The sequence below is a fragment of the Peromyscus eremicus genome, chromosome 15, assembly GCF_949786415.1.
Source record: "Peromyscus eremicus chromosome 15, PerEre_H2_v1, whole genome shotgun sequence".
NCBI classification, from domain to species: Eukaryota; Metazoa; Chordata; class Mammalia; order Rodentia; family Cricetidae; genus Peromyscus; species Peromyscus eremicus.
Genome location: NC_081431.1, coordinates 85705563 through 85721318, shown reverse-complemented (window position 1 = coordinate 85721318; position 15756 = coordinate 85705563).

Genomic DNA, 15756 nt, shown 5'->3' with positions numbered 1-15756 from the left:
ATTGGGAAACACTTTGGGGGTCTTCTTGCAGACCCCAATATCAAATTTGGTTCAGTCATTTCCTTGAACCATGGGGAAACTCCTTCCCAGACCAATTAAAGAACCTAATGCCTGTTAGGAAAAAATTATACTGCTCTGGATGATAGAAGAGAGAACAAAAAAATTCAGGAGAAACCATAAAGCAAACATTTTGGCAAACTTCTATAAATGAACAAAGACTAAAATTAAAGATATGAATAAATGACATTATCATTGTAGATCTTGTAGACACAGATGCAGATGTAACAATAATTGCACATGAAACTTGGCATTCAAATTGGCTTCTTCGGGAGGAAAATGTTCAGCTTTTAGGGACTGGAACTTTATCTCAGGTAAAACAGTGTGACATGGGTCAAATGTATAGGGTCAAAAGGACAGAGAGGAAAATTAAAGCCATATGTAGCTAACATAGGAATGAATTTATGGGGATGTGATTTGTTACAGCAGTGGAATACCCAGATTAATATTTCTCCAATCTCAGAAATAAACCATAAATAAATGTATGTTTCTGGGAAAATAAAAGGTATTGTAAACCACAGTTACCAACTATTCAGGTTGTACAAGAACAGGGCACAACAGGTGCTGAGTTTTCAAAGGTACCTTTAAAATGGTTAATGGATAAACATGTATGGGTTGAGCAATGGCTTTTAACATTAGAGAAATTGCAGGCCTTAGAAGAGCTAGTACAGGAACAGCTACATGTTCAGCATATTGAAGGATCAACCAGACCTTGGAATTTTCCTGTATTTGTTATTAAAAAGAAATCTAGAAAACTGAGAATGGTAATAGATCTAAGAGCTGTTAACAAGGTGATTTAGCCAATGGGCTCTCTATGGTCTGAAATTCCTTTGCCTTCTCTATTACCTAAATGATTGCCTCTTATTTTTTTGATTTAAAAAAATTGTTTCTTCACTATACCTTCACAAGAAAAAGATAGAGAAAATTTTGCCTTTATAGTGCCTACTTACAATAATTCTCAGCGTGTTAAGAGATATCAATGGAAGGTTCTCCCACAGGGACTGTTAAACAGCCCACCTTGTGCCAATATTTTGTAAGTCAGCCATTGGAAATGATACATAAGCATTTTCTTCAATCTATAGTTTACCATTATGTGGATGATATTTTACTAGCTGATTCAAATATAGATACTTTAGAAAGAATGTTTGAAGAAGTAAAGAAAATTCTGCCTTGTTGGGGATTACAAATTGCTCCTGAAAAAATATAAAGGGGAGATTCTATTAATAACTTAGGATTTAAAACAGGTCTACAAAAAATTCAAACCCAAATGGTACAAATCAGGAGAGATCAACTGCAGACTCTTAATGACTTTTTGGAAATTGCTGGGAAACATTGCCCATCTATGGCCCACTATTAGCATAACAAATCCAGAACTGAGTAATTTGTTCCAAACCTTAAAAGGTGACAAGGACTTAAATAGTCCAAGAGAATTATCAGCTGAAGCTAAGAGAGAATTAGTTTTAATGTAAAAGAAATTACAGGATGCACATGTGGATCATTTGGACCCAGAGCTTGAGTGCATTCTGCTTACTTTATCCTGTAAGCATTCCCCTACAGGAATATTTATGCAGAGAGAAGATATTATCTTAGAATGGATCTTTTTACCACATAAACAGAGTAAAAAATTAAAAACATGTGTAAAAAGTCTCTGAGTTGATTCTAAAAGGAAAACTGAGACTTCATCAATTAGTAGAAATAGACCCAGCAGAAATTGTAGTACTAATGATGAAATTGCCAAATTATAAGCAGAAAATGAGCACTAGCAAAAAGCTTGCTGTAATATTTTGGGAGAGATTAACAACAACTATCCCCAAAGCAAGATAATTCAATTTATAAAGAAAACTGACTGGATTATTCCTCATATTGTACAGGGCACACCAATTTCTGGAGCCCCTACATTTTATAAGGATGCAAACAAATCAGGAAATGGAGGTTATAAATCAGGAAATTTAAGTAAAGTGGCTCAAAGCCCTTATGATTCTGTCTAAAAGTCAGAATTAAATGCTGTTCCAATGGTATTAGTGGATTTTACAGAACCTCTTACCATAGTTAGACTCTCTGTATGCAGAAAGAGTTGTTTTGTGGTGATATTCTATTTGTGCTCTAACAAATAAAATAATAATAAAACTTGCCTGGGGATCAGAGGAAAAAGCCAGCCACTATATTAAACATAGAGGTCAGGAAGTAGTAGCACAGGCTTTTAATCTTAGCATTTGGGAGGCAGAGATCCATCTGAATCTTTGAGTTCAAGGCCATACTGGGAACAGAGCCAGGCATGGTGGTGCATGCCTTTAATCCCAGCATTAGTTAACCATAGAGGTCTGGAGGTCTGTACAGACAGACAGGAAGTAATAGAGCTGGACAGAAAGAGGAAGTAAGATGGCATGGCACAGAAGGGTATATAGGCATGAGTGAGTATACAGGAAGTAGCTCTCTCTTTGGCTGAGGATTTCCCAGCAGTAAGAACTTGGCTGGGTTCTTTCTGCTTCTCTGATCTTTCAGCTTTCACCCCAATATCTGGCTCTGGGTTTTTTATTAACAAGACCCTTTAGCAATTCATCTTACATTGTTTACACATTGAATTGCTGAATTTATTCCTGATGAATCAGAATTAACTTCATTATTTATACAATTACAGCAAATAATCAGGAATAGGAATCATCCCTTATATATAACACACATCAAAGAAACTTCATATGGAGTTTACTTTCTTTGTGGCAAAAGTTAGCCACTGGGCAAGAAAGTGCCCTTGCCTCAACTCCTGACAGTATGCTGTCCACATTAGACAAGAAGGACACAAAAGAAAGTAACTGCTGAACTTGGCCATGACAAAGTAGGATAGACCTTCAGAAAATCCTGCTTCACAGATAAGTCTGAGATATTCTAGGCCTGTAGACTAAACATGGATGCCTCAATGTTGCAGAGGAAACTTGGGTAGTCGATTGTCCTGGCGGTCAGCTGTTTCTGTCATTTCTCACATTTTTTGAAAATTGCTTGCACTTCCTGCTTATTCAGATATTATTTTCTTCTCAAGTCTCTGATGGAGTTGAAGACTTTATAGTTATAGTTTTCTGTTGGGGGGCTACCTACCACCCCCACATTTTCCCAAAGTGCTCTTGAGTGGGAGCAGCAGGAAATATTAGATAGAAAGATTTAGAGTGTGGAGATAAACAGGTAGAAAACACAGGATAGCCTCAAGAGGGCCTGAGACCTATTCCAATGGGCCCTGACTTGTCTCTGCCCTAGGGTATTTATAGAAATGCCAAGGGGTGGAGCAAAAGACCTCCTCCCAGCACAGCCAAGTGCAGACATCTCAGATACCTGCTCTCAGGCCCGTGGTCCAATCATCTTCTCTATGCAGACCTGCTGGGTAAAACCATGAGGAACCTGAAAATGGGCTCCCACAGTTTTCCTTGTTACCAAATTCAGAAAAGAAATTCACTAAAGAGGTATAAAGTGTATAGGGTTGAGAGACATTAAAAATAGTTTTGGTAATGCAAGTTAGAATAAAAAGTGAATTATGTACAATCTTTTGGATTCACAAAGATAGGATAGATAACAGAGTATTTTCTCTGAATTTGTCAAATCTTAGACATTGTTGATGTAATTATTGGCTGTGTATATTTGTATATAGTTATTGTACTTACTGTATATAGTTTTTCTTATATTAGTTATAACCTTTTTTTAATTTTAGAGAAAAGAGGAAATATGTGATATTTTGGTTGTGTTCTAACAAATAAAGCTTGCCTAAAGATCAGAGTGTGGAACTAGCCATTAATTAACCATAGAGGTCTGGAGGTCTGTATAGACAGGAGACAGGAAGAGATATGGCTGTGTGGAGAGAGGAATATAAGGCAGGCAGAGACAGAAGCTTGGCTCCTTTTCAGGCTGAGGAATTAGAGAGGTAAGAGGTGACTATGGTTGCTCCTTTACTTCTCTGATCTTCCAGCATTTACCGCGATACCTGGCTCCAGTTTTGTTATTAAGATCAATTAGAATTCACACTATAGAAAATAGAGACAGCTCTCCCATGGTTACAATTTCAGGTCTGATTCACCTATATCTGGCTCTATTGTACTGCCCTGGCAAAGTACATGGCTTGCTCCTCTGAGTATTGCAACTAGTGGGGGTCAGGGATGGCACTCCTACTCTTACAACCACAGAGCCAGCTCTCCCACCTGTCCCAGGTGTTGATAGGTAGGGGGAGGGGGCAACCCTCCACTGCCCATGCTGTTTCATAACAGATGAGTAATGGGTACAGCTCCCCCTTGTTCACTACTTTGGGGTTGGCTCACCCACACCTCCACCAACATGGTTGGTTCTATTGTGTTGCCCAGGGAAGATGCAGGGCCAGCTGCAGCTGATGGGGGGCAGGGACAACTCTCCTGCTCTTGTGACCTCAGGGCCAGCTCTCCCACCTGCCTCAGGCATTGATGGGCAGGGGGGAGGGCATCTTTCCCTCACCCATGCCACCACAAGACAGATGAGAAATAGAGACAGCTCTCCCATACTCAAATCTTGAGGGCTGGCTCATCCATACCTGTGCTAACAGGGTTGGTGCTATTGTGTTGCCCCAGCGAGGTGTAGGGCCTTCTCTCCCTAGTGTTGCAGTTGGTGAGGGTCAGGGGCAGCTCTCTCACTCTTGTGACTAAAGGACCAGCTCTCCCCCCTGCCCCAAGTGTTGATTGAGGGAGGGCATCTCTCCCAGCTCATGGCTCCAGGTGACAGATGAGGGGTGGTATAGTGATATTTTATTTGTACTAAAATGTGATTTGTATGTTAATAAATAAAGTTGCCTGGGGGTCAGAGCTATTAGAGCCATAGCAAAAGCTGGGCGTTGGTGGTGCACACCTTTAATCCCAGCAGTTGGTAGGCAGAGCTAGGTAGATCTCTGTGTGTTCAAGGCTACAGGCAGCATTGGAGACACACGCCTTTAATCTCAATACCAACCATAGAAGACCTGGAGGTCTGTACAGACAGGCAGTGACAAGGCAGTCATGTGGTTGGGTTTACAACCAATGAGAAGGCAGAACAGAAAGTCTATATAAAGACTTTAACACAGGAAGTAGGTCTCTCTTGGCTGAAGAGGCTAGCTGCAGCAGATGGGTAAGGCTCTCAGCTCTGATCTCTTGGCTTTCTTCTTTGCATTGGTTCTGTTTCTTATTTAACAAGATGGTTGGTTACATCTACTGGGTGGGGCTAAGTCTCCCATGTCCATGTTCTGAAGGCTGGCTCACCTGTGCTCTCATCAACAGGGTCAGCTCTGCCCTGCTGCCGACAAAGAGCAGGACACACTTTCCCATGTGTTGCCCCTAGTCAAGGGGTCAGTTTCCCCACTACCTTAGCCCACTCCTTTCTTTCTCAGTTCTCTTCAGATATGCCCCCATTCACATGCCCCCCCCCCTCTCTCTCTCTCTCATAAGACACCAGTCCATACCTCTACTTACTGTAATAGTACCCATCTGGCTGGTGCTGCAAGGTACCGGGTGGGCCCGTGTTTCCTCTTTGGAGCCTGGGACGAGTGGCCCCAGGCCTGTGCGGGTCTCCCTGTCTCACTCAGGTGGCCATGAGGCTGGGCTGGGCCATGCTTCCTCATCACAAGGAGATCATTATATTGCCCAACTCCCCGATGCCTATGGCATGGGGTGGGCACTTGGCTGGAGTTCCATGGGCCAGGGTTGGAATCCCCTGCCTCTGCTCAGCTGCATTGTGTCCATTGCCAATTCAGGCCCAGGTTGGGCCAGCGGATCCTCCTAGATTGTGGCCCCTGCAGATCCGAGAGTCTGGGGGATGCCCTCCATGTTTATTGCCAATTCTGAAATAAAGTTTATATTTTAGCGAAAGTTAAAGGAAACTGTTTGGCGGTTTCACTTTCCTCTCTTTCCCCTGACAGAGTCTGATGGCTTGCCTGAACAGAACACAGAGAAAACTTAAGTAAGCATGCCTGAGTCTAGAGAAGGGAGAGCCATAGCCCAACTCTATAGCCAGCTTTTCAATAAAGTAGAACAGCATAAATCAATTTCAATATTATCCATAACCAAAAAACATTTGAATCTCTGTGAACCCAGTGACAAGAAAGCTTAGAGATAAATTCTGAGTCCTGGCCATGCCAAGAGGCATTAACAGTGATGGTGGGTGGCTGGCAATGGCAGAGAAAGCAAAACCAAAACCAATAAACACAGAAAGCTCACACACTCAAAGAAGATGAGTCATAAACAAAGCATTCTATCATTCATGTATTCACTGAGCCTGACCCATTTCTGTCTGGATGCCGTGTTTGCAACAAAACTTATGGACACATCAGAAAACACAGACATACCCATACACACAAATCAGACAGAAACAACTTTCCCTGCTGTCATAGCCTGGTGAATCACTGAGTGGTTCCCTACCTCCTTCAGTGTTGTAATTCCAAGGGGGTGGGGGTGGGGCTGTGTCTTGGCAGGACTCTTTCTAGCCCTAAACTTATTGGGCTGGGGATGCTTCAGCTGCCTGTTTAGTAGCTGCTGAATCCAATGCCTGCAATGAGATCACCATCATGGACTTTTCCCTCCTCCCACCCTCCCGTCCTAGCAGGCTATAGTACCTGCCTGAACTGTAGCTGAAAGGGAAGGCAATGGAACCTTCTGGTATAGAGGGAAGCTGAAAGAGCGGTGGCTGGGCGACCCCATGAGCTGCTGCAGTAAGGAGGCGGAGCTCCAGTCATACAGAGTGGACTCCATAGCTTGGGGTTGCGCTGCCCCAATGAGGCAGCGGGGCTGGCCAGCAGGCTTCTGCACAGTCCCCCACCCCAACCCCACTCCCATCTTTCCTTCCAAGCTGCCCACTGAACCGTGAGCCTGGCCTTGGGTATTGTGCTATGCACCTGCCAGGCACAGACTTGCCACATACTGCCGTCAACCCCCATGCCGCAAAAGCTCCACGGTCTCTGAGAGCAGTGTGGCTCTCGGTGATACGATAGCCAAAATCTTCTTTAACTGGAGGGGAAGTTTTTAGAACACAAGCCGGAGGGTTATCCAGTTTATCAGTCTTGTCACCCATGTCGTTCATCCATTTCAGTCACCCCAAGTCAGAACACCCAAAGACACATAAAACACAAGACAAGACACAGAGCCAAAATGTCAACATAAAACACAAGACAACAACGATGTGGGGTCATTCAGAGGTTCGCTAGTTTGACCAAAGAAATTCTCTTAACAAATAGGACAGCCCTTTTTTTCTTCAATTGCCTTCCCACACAACCCAGGCACTGGGAACCCTCCAGAGGCCTGGCCTTTCCTAGTTCTCTTTTGCCTGACTTCCGGTGTTGGGCCTCTCCAAACCCCTGCCTGGCCCCCCAGTGTCTTGGCTCCTCAGCTCTGTTGTGCAGCCTGGGTGTTGAAACCCTGTTGATGAGCATTATGGTGTGGACCTCTCTGACTTGATTCTCAGCTCCTGCTCTTCACCAAGACATCCTCAGGATCTTAAGGCAGGTCAGAGAAAGGCTTAGCATCTCTGGCTGAGCTCCCAATTAATCAGAAATAACCATAGGATCATGCAACATCTCATTTTGCCCTGAACCATGGTGCACGAGGTTTCTTCAAATCCTCCTCATTCCCAGCTTGGGATTCTGCAGAACCAAAACCAGAAGCCATGCAGACAGATGTCATAGAAAACTGAAAAGTCTTCTATGACTTAGCAAAAGGAGGCCTCTGTTTAAAAAACAAAAACAAACCGTTTTGTCTCTTTTTTTAAGCACAGCCTTTCATTCTGCCCTGGAGCAATGAACTAACATTCCAAAGTGCAAGCCCAGGGCAAGGGACTTAACAAGCCTCTCATAGAGGAGAATCCAGCCTCAGAATTTGGATGGACTGTCCTGTGAGTCTCGGGAATTGTGAGGAGAAAACCAAGTCCACCACTGCACAATTGAAGCAAGCTTTATTTTGGGGTGTACCTTGGACTGGCCAGTCCAGCTGCCTCTTCCTAAAATCAGGATTTTTAGAGAGCAGCCCCTGCTGGCCTCTTGAGGTCTTTTATTTTTTATTTTTATGTGTTTCTTTTTCTTTTTTGTTTTTTGTTTTTCAAGACAGGGTTTCTCTGTGTAGCCCAGGCTGTCCTGGCAGTTTGGAGCCAAGGAATACCACAAAGTCACACCACACAACAAACCTCACACAAGAGATTTATTGGGAGGGAAAAACAAGGAGGTGACTGCCTCTGCAGAGGTGAGAAACAGCATGGAACTGAGCAAAAGGCAGGGTTTATATAGTTTCTTGGGGTGTGGGGTAGGGTGGAACTTTCCAGGGTTGGGACTGGTCAGATTTCAAGTCCAGAACTTTGGATTTTTACTCTGTAGGGCAGAGGATGGGTCCAGCTGTTTAGGGCAGTTAGAGTGCTTTGTGGGTGGAACCTGGCAGTTGGAAGTCCTCAGGGGAGGAGCCTGGACACCTCTGTGCCTCAAGGGGCTTACATTCCCCCCTTTTTTGTTACTCAGTAATAATCAGGTTATGGGAAAGGGAGGTTGTAGGGATAACGCCTGCGCTACCACCACCTATTCACCATGTCCAAGCAAGGGGCTGTGGATTAAAAAATAAGGGACAAGAGACAGCAGGTCATTTGCCTCAGCTGAATGCCAAATGCCAAATGCCAAATGCCAAATGCCAAATGCCAAATGCCGTTTATTGAAAGAGGGAGGAAACCTTAAATATAGGCTTACAGCACAATGGGAGAACCCCAGAGGGCAGAAGTTCGCTATTGATGTTTACAATCTTGCATCTAAGCTGTTAACGCCCAATATGCAGGATACACAAACAAGGAACTTCCCTAAAGCATTCAGGAGGGTGGATACCGGCAGGGAATTAGCATAGGGAGGACATCTGGTCAAGGTCGGCAAGCAGGCAACGGCTTTACCCAATATGGGAGGAGACCAGGGCCCTACAGGAGGTGCTGTTAACATTAGACTACTTCCTATTGAATCGGGCATCGCAGTTCTTGGGGTGAACTTGACCTTCACCATTGGGATAACCAGGAGTCACAGGCCTCCGGCTCTGTAGCTACAGGCTGGTGATCCTATATTAGCAAGTGATTAAAAGTCTGGTTAGAAATCTTTTGAATCTGTTGTTGAAGGAAAAGGGGGGTTAAGAATGGTAGTATCCACGTCCATGTCGGACTGTCAATGAGTCACTGGCCAGAGGCATTGAGCTGTTTCTTATGTTTTTTGGAGCTCCATCTGGAGTTGTCAGTTCTTGTCTTTTACTATATCTAATTGGTTGACATAGGAGCAACATTCCTCCCGACATACCACCTCCCTCTGCTTTTAGTAACTCTAATCCTCACTGATTTTTGTAGCACTACATTGGCAGTGAGTCTATTTGGTCCTGGAGTATAAGGATGGGCTGAGCCACCCATTGGAGATCCTGGGTGAACTGAGAGGAAAATCAATGGTAAATAGCTAGGAAGTAGTCTGTCCCTCCACTCCAGTGGCAGAACCAGTGGTGATGGCCAGGACTGCCAGAGAGGGTCTGACCTGAGCTGCTCCTCTGTCATGCCATGCTGCTATCAACCTGTGATGGGAACTAGCAAGGGTTCTTCACCAGGTACCACCCCTAGTTTTGGAAGAAGGAACACCAGGGCACAAGTTCCAGACCAACCAGCGGGTAGGCAGGGATAAACTTGAGTGCTGCAGAGAATTGAGGCATTGTGACTGTTTGAGCATAGGGGCTGGGTGGGAGGTAGTACTAAGAGTTAAGGTATTATTGCAGTCTGTGGAATCCAGTGTGCCCACAAAACATGTTCCTGATGAGCTAAAGCAGTCTGTATTACCAAAGAGAGAGAGGTGGGAGAGATAAGGGGTGGTGGTGATATTTTGATATAGAAATATGAGATATAGATAGATAGGATGAAAGGGTAGATTATTGAATCTACTTTTAAAGAGCAACAACTTGTTTGAAATGTTTTACATTTCTATGGATTTTAGTTTATTGATACAAATTTAAAGTTAATTTTGTTATACCATATGTATATTTCTACTCTTGTTTAAAGTATTTTGTTTGTGCAACTCTGTAGCGCCTGTGCTACCACCCGTTCATCATGTCCGAGTGAGGGGCTGAGGATTAAAAACAGAGACAAGAACAGCGGGTCATTCGTCTCAGCAGAATGCCGAATGCCATTTATTGAAGGAGGGAGGAGGCCTTAAATACAGGCTTACAGCACAGTGGGAGAACCCCGGAGGGCAGAAGTTCGCTACAGATGTTTTACATTCTTGCATCCTAGCTGCTTACACCAAAAGCAGGATACACAAACAAGGTCAGCTGTTTAGGAGGAAGGAAACCGGCAGGGAATCAGCATAGGGAGGACATCTGGTCAAGGTCAGCAAGCAAGGCAACAGCCACTCAAGGAACGGGGGTCAGGGCCCTACACAACTCATTTGAAATTGTAATGTATAGTTGAGAAATACAGATTAATAATTAGTCATCTATGGTAATCAAACTTATAGTCATGCTAGTTAAGTTTTCTAGGTATACATAGATATATTTCAATAGGTAGGTAATCTTCAAACACTTCAAAGACCTACAGAATATGGCATTTAAAAAAATTTTTTTTTTTAAACTTAGACTTTCTGGACAGTGAGACACGTCTGCTCCTGGCAGTGCCAATTTATTTCAAAAAGAAAGATGGGTGTTGAAGACACTCCATATGGAATTTATCTTATTTTTGGCAAAAACAGCCATTTGGGCAAAAAAACTGTTCTTGCCTGGACTGCTTGACAAAATGTATAAACTGGACATGCAGAGCCCATAGGAAGGTGACTACTGAACTTTGCAAAGCAAAATGGTCCTTCAGGTTCCTGCTTCAAAGAAAAAACAGTCAAACACTCTACAGGACACAGAGAGAAGTGACTGAGAGACTCTAAGCCTATGGGCTGAGGGTGGATGCCCCAACATTGCAGAAGAACTTTGGGTGACTGTCCAGGCAGCCAGCTGTCTCTGTCATTCTAGATTTTTGAAAGTTGCTCACTATGTACTTCCTATTTACTTAGGTAAACCTTCTGAGGTCTTTGATGTAGCTGAAGACTAGATAGTTATAATTATGGTTTTCCTTGGTTATGATAAGAGATAAAGAAGATATGAAACTTTAGACTCACAAATATAGGATAGATAGAATATTTTCTTTAATTTTACAAAATACAAATAGACTAGATATTGTAACTGTAATTCTTGTTTGTTATATGTAATTTTACTATGTTAAAGTTAAAACCTTCCTTTTTAATTAAACAGAAAAAGGGAAATGTTGTAGGATAATGCTTTTGTACACTGGTTTAATAAAACACTGATTGGCCAGTAGCCAGGCAGGAAGTATAGGTGGGATAAGCAGACAAGGAGAATTCTGGGAAGAGAAAGGCTGAGTCAGGAGACACCAGCCTGCCGTCCAGGGAGCAGCATGTAATGGCACATAGGTAAAGCCACAGAACACATGGCAACATATAGATTAACAGAAATGGGCTGAGTTTAAGTTCAAGAGCTAGTCAGTAGTAAGCCTGAGCTAATGGCTGAGCAGTTTTAATTAATATACACCTCTGAGTGGCTGTGGACTGGGTGGGAAAACTTTCAGCTACAATATTTGGCTTAGAGCAATTAACAAGAGGCAAGGTGAGAGAGTCTAATAAGTCAATGGAGGCCACAGATGGTGATTGTGAGTTTGACCCAGGAGGGACACACAACCCGTATTCTCCAAAGCAGTCAGGCAAATCGTTATTCAGTAGCTGATATGAAGATGTTAAGGTCTGAAATAGACGGCATGAAAGGGAAGTGGGATCAAAATAGTGAAAAAGGGGTGATATTATGAATGTAAGGGCCTTTGAGGAGCTTAGAACTACTTTACCATGCCTATACCTAGGGGTTGAGAGAATGGAATGTATACCTTCTGCATATTTATTGTGCCTGATGGACACTGTGATAAGTGCTATAGTAAAGCTCACCAGTTACTCCCATCCCCCATAAGGGGTGCCATGGGTCATTAATTAGAATATAAAAGATTGATTATTTTGCATAAAAGGTAGAGTGCCTTCTTGAATATGCCTCATGTCTCCTACAAGACCAATAAGGGCAGCCTCCACAAGTCTCTGGCCAACATCGACAGTGATCTCTAGTTTGATCATAGAGAAAGCAGGCATAGGGGACAGGTGCTTTAGATGTCAATGTAGGTGTTATAGGGACAACTATCTCCTTTTGGCAACCTGCTGGTGAGCAGTCTCCAGACCCACCAAGCAAGTGGTCTGGTTGAACCATTAAGTATAGGTTTCCTAAACCTTTGAAATCTTAATATAACAGTAGCATAGAGGGGGAAGGAAATCTGAAACGTTTTTCATTACCTTAAATCACTTTTTTATACTTTTAGAACTTTCACTTACATGCCTTAAAACATTTTCTTATACCTTCAGAACTTCCTTAAGCTTTTGTATCCTCAGACCTTTATATACTTTCTTAGACCCGCCGAACTTACTGAAGCTTTCACATTCTCAGACCTTCATAACTTCATTAGATTCTCATTGCTTGGGCTGTGTTCTCACCAGCAGCCTCTCCTGGGCTCTCTTTAGGAACTTCAGTCTTGTCCCACGGTGCCAAGTCTCAGTTGCTCTTGATGACCCCTGCATGTCTTCTTAAAACTAATACCACCTGGGTGACTCTTATATTACCAAGTTTGGCTACCAGGATGAGGTATATCTTGTATAAGTACGTGAAGATGTAGCTTTAATACCTTATTTTAATGAGTATGTTTTTAAAATCCTATCATAAACTCTGTTTTTATGATTTTTGTTTTCATGACAGGAATTATACAAAAATAGAGAAAACAGGCATGGTGTCAGCCCTAGTGAAGGGGAGATGGATAAGGGAGTTACAGGGAACTGAACTGGCCTTTGACAGCCTGATATAGAGCAATTTTCTGACCCTATTAGGACAGGCTCTTAGTTAAAGTGTGTGTGTGTGGGGGGGGGTCTCTTGGACAATGAACATCCATATGTAAGAGCTACCCTGGACAGGTGTAGTTAGGAAGAAATAGAGGAAGAGAGAGCAAGCATAAATATAAAACATTTTCAGATCATTTGTACAGTGACAGAAGTTGTCACCCTTGAAAACTGAGCATGCCAATTTAGGCCATCGAAATGTCCTGAGGCCAAGCTGTTTGTAGTAACAGAGTAAGGCTTTGATAAAATCTGAGTCTATGGAGGAAGAGAAGAAGGGTCTCAAAATGTACTCCACTGGAGGGAGTTTCTACAAACTCCAAGTGGGAGCTGAGAGACAAGAGAGAAGCCCAGGAGGACGTAGAGAAGCCCAGGAGGGCGTAGAGAAGCTGTGAGACTTCCAGGAGGGAGCAGAGAGACGGGAGGGACAAGGATACAGAGGAAATGAAGGGCTTATGGAAGCTTCAGGGCTTGGCAGGCAGCTCCTGGGGGGAAGAGGCAAGGAAACAGGGAGGCTCCAAGAGAGGGAGAGGAGCAAGTGTCTTAGTAACTAGAGTTGTTCACAGGGTGGGTCCCCAGAGAGTGTAACAGGCTTCAGGAGCCACAGAGAGAACGCTTACTGAGTCGGGGAGGAGAGATGGATGGAGAGAGCAGGTGGGGAGAAGTGACTGAAGAGGTGGACTCCAGAATTTGAAATCAAATACGGTGTGTGGCAGAGGCCAGCAGTAACAAATGACCCATACACACCTTAAGAGAGTTAAATTAGCAACTTGAGTCAGTTTCAAATGTTGAGACATGAGCATGGCTGAAAGGTAAGTGTAGGCTCCTCTACCAATGCTACCTGAAGAGAGAGAACTCTGGAAGGGGTGTTTGGAGACCCCTGTGTGTCAGGAGGTGGGACAGGTGGTGAAGAGAGAAGACAGTAATGGGTGACCTGAAGATTAACCTTTTTATTTGCATATTAGAAGTTTGGCTGCGGTCAGAGCACACAGGCAATGTGCCCATCCTCTGACAGTACATTCTAATTTTTTTTACGAGTATGCAATGGGCACAAAGGAAGGTCCCAGTTGGTTACCTGGGACTTAAGGGCATATCCCTCCTTTTCTGTAACCCAGAGAGAGAAGGGATGAGTTAAGTCCAGAAGATGTCAGGCTGAAGCCTGGAGGAGGGCCCGGAAAAGCTTACAAAATGGCTTAGAAATGGATACAAGAAGGGGTTCATGTGAGGGGCCAAGGGCCACCTCATATAAGGGTCAGTTGAAAAAAAGAGAAAGAAAGATCCAAGAATGTAAGAATCTGGCCATCCCTAGGAAGGATAGAATTCCATCCTTGGTGGTGGGGACTATGAGTGACTGGATTAAGTGCTTTCTCTCTAGGGTAATGGCTCTGTGAGTTAAAGCAATAGCTAATCCCAGATAAGTAACCTGAGGAGGGGACAGCTGGACCTTGGGTGATAAGACCCTATATCCCTGGCTGGACAGAAAGTTCAGTAAGGTAGAGGTGTCAGCCTGGCTAATTTGTAGGGGTGGACTACAAAGGAGATCAGCGGTGTATTGTATAAACCTGGATTTAGGAAGAGAGAGAGAACAAGTCAGAGGCTAGAGGCTGGCGAAATAGATGTGGGATGTCCTGGAACCCAGGGGGTGTGACAGTCCAGGATAGTGGACTAAGGATTCAGAAGTATGGAAAAGAAGGCACCCTTGAGGTCTAGGACAGAGAAATGGAAGGTCTCTGAGGGGATGGTGGAGAGGAGAGGATAGAGGTTGGGTATTATGGGATGAAGAGGAACCACTGTTGAGTTGATAAGTCAGAGATCCTGAACCAAGTGGTAGGTTCCATTTTCCCCCCAAGAGTATGGGAATATTAAAGGGGGAAGAAATGGGACACAGAAGATTCTTTCTTAGAGGTCAGAGATAAGAGGCTTAAGTCCCCTGAGGCTGTGGAGAGAGTGTGGTATGGAGCCTGGGTGATATATTTGGTGTGGTTTGGTGAGGTTGTTCTCCTACTCTGACAATAGTGGAACAAGAAGGAGAAGTGGTCCCTAAAACTCCATCAGGACTAAGTAAGTGGCCTGTGGGAGCCCACAGAGGTTTCCTAGTGAGATCTGAGCTTGCTTTACCCAGCATGACTGCATAAGGGGATGGACTGACCATGTGCGTGGTTACCAGGTGTTTGGAAGGGTCTGTACTTGGCTGTGCTGGGGGGTGGGGGGGGGGCGGGGGAGGTCTTTTGTCCACCTCTTGGCATTCCTTTAAAAAGCCCTTTAGAAGAGACAGAAGAGGCGGGTGGACAAGGATCCTGTGTTTCTGTCTCTCTTCCCTCCATACTTCTATCTAAATCAAGTCTTATCCCTCACTTAAGAGTACCCTGGGGGGAAAAGGTGGGGGTGGGTCCCCCACAGTGGCCTCAGTGTCCAGAAGGAGAGAGATAGATCACCCTGATACTGTGATGCCTACCCAAGGCTTCCTGTTGGAGATGGTGGTGGTCAGGCCAAAGGAGCCAGGACCCCTCAGTTGTCCTGGCCAGACCTAGGAGGTCAGCTGAAGGACTACCTAGACTTGATGTCCCCATGCCATAAAGGACACGGGTGCAGTCAACACCCTAATGCCCTTCCTGCTTGATGGCACTTTGGACATGGTCTGGGTGGTTTACAAGGGTTCAGACAGGTTCAGTGTCCCTCCTGACTGCATTTGAAACAGACTTGGAGGTTCTCAGGCTTTGGGAGGCCAGGGAGCCTAGGCAGTTGCTGTGGCTAGTCGAAAG